Below are 6183 nucleotides of genomic sequence, written 5' to 3' on the forward strand. Positions count from 1 at the left end.
AAATAGGAGATTGTACAGAGAGGCCCATTTGGCTTATATTATCAGCGATGAAAGGAATCCCACTAATCATCCCATCTATGCTATCGACACTGATTTTGGAGATTGTTTTCTTTAGATCGAAGAATCTCAGTTGGCCTCCACGCAACTTAAAAAACCAGTTTGCTAGATCACAAAGGAAGAAGGCCCATAGATTTGGGATATGTTCTTTGATGGGGCTTGCTCTAAGGAAGCTGCAGGGGCAGGTGTAGTCCTTGTGTTCCCCACACAGGAATGCATTCATTTAGCTTTCATATTAACTTTTCAGGTCAACAAAACTTTCCAAGCAAAGCATCCAAGGCTGAAAGCATACAGAGATGAGGTGAAATATGGACCATCTCTGCCTGACAATGTCAAACACTAAAAAGTTTTTGAAGAAGATGATCAAATTAATAGGCTTTTACAAGTCTTTGATGAATTTGATAAAATTCACATTGACCAAGAAAACAAAGCCATTGAAGGAAATGACATGGAAAGGAGAATGAGTAACCTGGTAGAAATACAGCAGATCAAAGAGCAGTTGGTTGAGAAGTCAAAAGTCCATCAGAAGAAGAGCAAAGAAACCTTTGACAGGAAGGAAAAAGTGGACAATTTCCAAGTTGGTGACTGGTTTCTCAAAAGGGATGCATTAAAGGAAAAGAAGGACAACCATGGTAAATTTGATGCCTTATGGACAGGACCACTTGTCGTTGCTCAAGATCAGATGAACAATACCCTTATTCTGCACAGTCTGGAAGGAGGAGATGTTTTTGATGGCCCAGTCAATGGGCAGTTCTTGAAACTTTATTTCATTTAAGGCTTTAAAGCCTTGGTATTGTAAATATGTTTTTTCCAGTTTTTATTTCATTGCAAAATAGACTCCATGCCCAATGGAACACTAGAAGGAAGATTTGATTTTGGTTTTATAGGAAAGGCATTGTTCTATAGTTCTTGAAACCTCACAGGGAGGCTTTCATCCCTAGAAGGAGCTAGTGTTAGCCTTGTTGGAAAATGGCCCAAAAATGGATCCAAATATTCTCTTTAAAGTCTCCATAAGCTAGCAAAATCATGCCAGTGGATCCAAATATGCTCTTGAAGTCTTCAAAGTATTCTTAAGGATCATTTAAATATCAAAACCATCACATGCCAAGAACCCTTGGAAGGGCGGAAAAGCACTATCTGGAAGCAAAAAAACAAGAGAAAACAGTGAAAAACCAAGTATCGGGGGCTTAAACTGATAAATGCACAGCAGTCGTCTGATCTGGCCAATTAACAGTCCAGATCTGATCGGCAGGTCGCAATCGGTGGTTGCAATTGGCAGTCACAATTGGCAGTCGAAATCAGCATAGGTAGACAGTGGCAATCGGTGTAAACTATATGGAAATGGCGACGGTGATTGGTGATTCAACGTGGACCATTAATCAAGCGTGCAGATCGATAGCCCACATCGCATCACAAGATCGCTATCGGGGATTATAAGGAGCGCTAACCATGGGCTCGAGGCATGAGCGATATACGATTGTGATCAGATCGCATCGCTATATCACATTGGAGAAACCTTAAGGGGTAGGGCCTTTACACATATATATGTGTGACCCGATGAGCTGGACCCAATGGTATTATACATAATATTTCATAATATTTCAGGTTCGTAGGAAGGCCATTGTCAATGTCTTTTCGTAGTTTGGCATATTTTATGAAATAAAAACAGAACCCTGGAGCAGTGCTAATGTGATAAGACCCAGACCCAAAAGGGTTCGGGAATGAAAATATATAATTTTTCAGGTCCACTAAAGCTGATTTTTCATGGTTTTTAGTGTTTTTTAACATTTTCCAAAAATAAAAAGGGAAGCAAGGGACCAGGCCACTTGTGATTTGTGATAGTGACCCTAAGGGTGGACTTGATAAAGGAATAAGCCATATTTAAGGACTTTTGAAGTTTGGAAGAACAGATATGGTGGGATTTTACAGTGTGCAGTGTTTTCCATGTAAAAACAAGAAAACAGTCATTATAAACATTTAAAAGGAAAACAAAGGCACGCGGACCCATTCCATCACCTAACAGAGGCCAGGAAATAGAGACCGTGAGACAGAAGGACAGAATGGGAAAGGTGACAGCGCGACTAATCCAAAAAAATAGAATCGATCATGGAGCAGACAACGCAGCTCATCCAAACAAATAGAATGCTCATGGAGCATCACTTGCATGAGCAAGCTCTCAGACAATGCAACAAACTACCCGAATGCGGTTACTCTTCTGTTAGAAGAAGAAACCTCTGAGCCATGCTTGCCTAGTTAGGGCATCAAACAGTTAACAAGATAGAGAGGATAAATTAAGACTCCGAGCCTTTGAGAGCTCAGGAGCATTGTAAAAGGCCTATAAAAGGCTAAAAGCTAAATGTATGAAGGGTTCAACTTCTAGAGTTTGTTGATACTTTGCTACTCAAGCTTCTCATCTTCATTCTAGCAATTTAAGCTTATTTTGTTGTTATATGTTCAATGTCCATTTTCTCTTCTGTTCTAAGCTTGCACTTGGATACTCTATTCATGATTTCTTCTGTGTCTAATGCCAGATAATTGTCATCTTATCTCTGCATTGATAAATTGGATTTGTCATTGAATAGGTTACTCATGTTTCCTTCTGTGTCTAATGCTAGATAACTGTCATCTTATCTCTGCGTCGATAAATTAGATTTGCAAGCTTCTTTTACTTCCTGTAGCTGGCCATACATATGTGTTTATATATGAATCTGCTGGTACAGTTGGTATTCTCCATCTATCCATTGAATTTGCAAACTATTGAGCATTAGTGGTCTAAACCCTTGTAAAGCTGAGGGTGTTTATGCATGTCTTGAATAAAAACAGAGTTGAAACGGTTATCTGGCTTGATCCAAACCATCATCCATTCCAATAGTTCAGAGAACAATATTGAAGATTATATGTTACCAGGCATCTCCGAGCTACAACCTAGGAGAGTTTTTTGGAGTGATAACAGTGCCAAAAAAAGAGAATTTGGAGGGATCCCAATGGTTATAGGTTGATCAAAATATACAATGTCATTTACCATGTTATCACCAAGATAATAGTGAATAGACTAAAGTTATTCCTCCCCAATATTATCTCTCCAGAATATACAAGGTTTTTAGAAGGAAGAAAATTTTTGGATGGTATCATGGTTTCTTATGAAACTATTCATTCTTTGAAATTAACAAAGAAACCTAGGATGGTGATCAAATTGGACCTATCAAAATCCTATGATAAACTGAACAGGGAATTTGTATGTGGAATTCTAAGGGATTTTGGGTTAATAGGAGAATGGATCATATGGATTTATAATATTATATATTCCACCACATTCTTGATCTTGGTTAATGGTTCTTCTTACCCTCCTTTCTAATCCTCCTACAAGATTCAGCAAGGAGATCCTTTATCTCAATTTCTATATATTTTAGTAATGGATGGATTAGGTTGGTCAATCAAAGTGACAATAATTGAGCAAAGGATAAAATTTCTCCAACTCTATAGGGAGGATTTACATCACACCCACCAGCATTTTGTGGATGATGCCATGGGACTTGGTGTCCCAATGCTATAGGAAGCCCATGATTTCAATCATATATTGGATTAGTTATCTCTAGGGCATCAAGTATGGATATTAATTTATTTAAATCTTAGGTTTTTTCTTTAAAACCCCTGTGATTGTTTAGAGACATGTGTTACAAATTCTAGGGATCCAGATTAGCAAACTTTCGTCAAAGTACCTAGGTGCTCCTCTAGTTGAAAGCTTGCTCAAATGGAGTCTATGGGAGGAACTTATCACTAAATTTCATAACAAATTTAATGACTTAGGCATTTAGATCTATGAATATTGTGGGTTGATTGGTACTTCTTAAAGTCATCCTTCAAGCCCTACATGTTTATCTTTGTTTAGCTATGAAGGAATTTTCGTTTCCAAGGATTTTATGCATGGAGAGCACATGACCATAATGATTTATATCATGTTATTACATTACTAGGCATATACAAAGGCCATTACAACAGGAAAGGAGAATCATAGGCCAACAGGAAAGATAAATGCAACGGCAGATCATGTAATTAAGTGGTTATGAGTTGTAAGAATCCATGAAGAAACATGTCACACAATGGAGAAACTAGCACAGTCGACTGTGTATCATGGATTATCTAATGTCTTCTTCTAGGGTTTGTGGGATCTTCTCTGAAAACATCATTGAATTCATTGATCAATTTATCATTACTAGATTTTTTTTGCCATTTGCCCTAATGTTTGATAATGCATCTTATTTTTCAGGCAATGCTATGACAGAATTTTCTCTTAAAAGAGGTTTTAAGCTTAAATACTCTACTAACTATTATCCATAGGAAAATGGTTTAGTTGAATCTACAAACAAAAATCTCATAAGGATTATTAAACGAACTATTGACCAAATTTAGAAGAACTGGCATAAGTCCTTAATATTTTCTCTATGGGCATATCGAATAACTCAGAGGGCCTCCATTGGCACTTGTCCTTTTAATTTGGTCTATGGGGAAGAAGTTGTCCTACCTAAAAATATAGCTATTCCCTCTCTAGCCCTAGTTCAGTTCATTGAAGAAACTGCTTCCTCTTCTATGCAAGTTAGATAGTTACAAATCCTTAATCTCGAAGAGGAAAGGGAAAAGGCTAGAATCACACACACACATCATCAACAGTTAGTCAAAGCTTCCTTTGATTCAAATTTTGTAAGTTCAAAATATTTTCAACTCAGAGACCTAGTATTGAAATGGGATAAAGCCCACGAGGAAAAAGGTAAGCATACCAAGTTCCAACAAATGTGGCTTGGCCCATTTCAGATTGTGGAACAAATAGGCCCATCAACCTTTTTATTGCAAGATTTATCAGGCAAGAGAGAATCTCTACCTGTTAATGGGCAGATCTTAAAGAAATATTTTCCATAGAAGATGATCTCTTCTATTTACTGTATATTATTGCCTTTATTTTATTTTTCTAGAAAGAATAATACAAGTTGAAGAACATTTACTTTTGGCTTTACAAATAATAGTCTCTTTTTTATTTTTGACTTTTCGCTTGTATAAGTAAAGATTGTTATGAAAATGAATTTCACACATAAAACATAGGGTTAAGTTCTGTTGCTCTAAAATTGCTTGTTCTCTGCCAAAATTATTTGATCTTTGATGAAACTTAACTTTAGAAACGAACCTTGCCTCTACATCAGTCAAGAAAAGTATCAATAACAAAGCAAAGTCTCTCTACAGAAAAGCATCTTTAAACTCTACAATTGTCATCCAGAAGCTCTTAAGGAGCCAATGATTCTCCCCATCTATTCAGTTTACATTTTTAGAGTGTAATTCTAAAATATACTTCAACTTAAAGGATAATAGGTCTAATCAAGAGTCAACTTACCATCATCATAAGGTTATAACTAGCTGACATTACCAATACTGCATATCAAAACAAGGTAATGGCTTGAGATTGTATTGGTCAAAATACAAGGGGTCTCATTAAGAGTCAGCCTGTTTAGTTAAGTTCTAATCAAGTGAATGGCATTGTCAATTTTGGTCACCAAACCAAGACATTGTCCTTTAAGGGGTAAAAGATGAAATTTTGAAGAAAAAAGAATTATTTTAGGAAATAAAAAGGTAGTAAGTATATAAATATGAGCTTATCTTTAAAAATTGTATTCTAACCTAGGTGGGATATTGAATCATTGCTGGTTAAAAGGTAACCTTGTCGAGGCTATGAACATCTGCTGGTAGCAGAGGCTCTACCTATGACAACTGAGTATACCAAAAACTGATTGGTGAAGAGCCTCCCTGTTTTTATCTTAAAACCAAGTAATGATTGATGTAGACAAAGTGACTTTCTTATGAGAAAAGGATAATCAAAAGAATGATAGTTAAGTGGATGTTGTTTTATTATTCAAAGAGAAGTATTACTTGCCTTATATTTCATGTAATTTTTATTTTCTAAACCATATTTATTTTGGAAGTTTTTAGAAATTTCAAAAAACTCTTAGAGATAATTAGTGAATCGCCAATTGTTGTGCTATTCAAAAACCCCCCATTTGTTAATAGTAGTAGTCAATGTTACATTTATAAATGGGGACCCTTTAAAAAATCCTTCCAAAAATAATTTTAGCATTTAGACAT

The sequence above is a fragment of the Pinus tabuliformis genome, chromosome 2_1 (assembly GCF_031772625.1).
Source record: "Pinus tabuliformis cultivar Carrire ecotype Pingquan chromosome 2_1, CPIR1, whole genome shotgun sequence".
Classification (NCBI taxonomy): Eukaryota; Viridiplantae; Streptophyta; class Pinopsida; order Pinales; family Pinaceae; genus Pinus; species Pinus tabuliformis.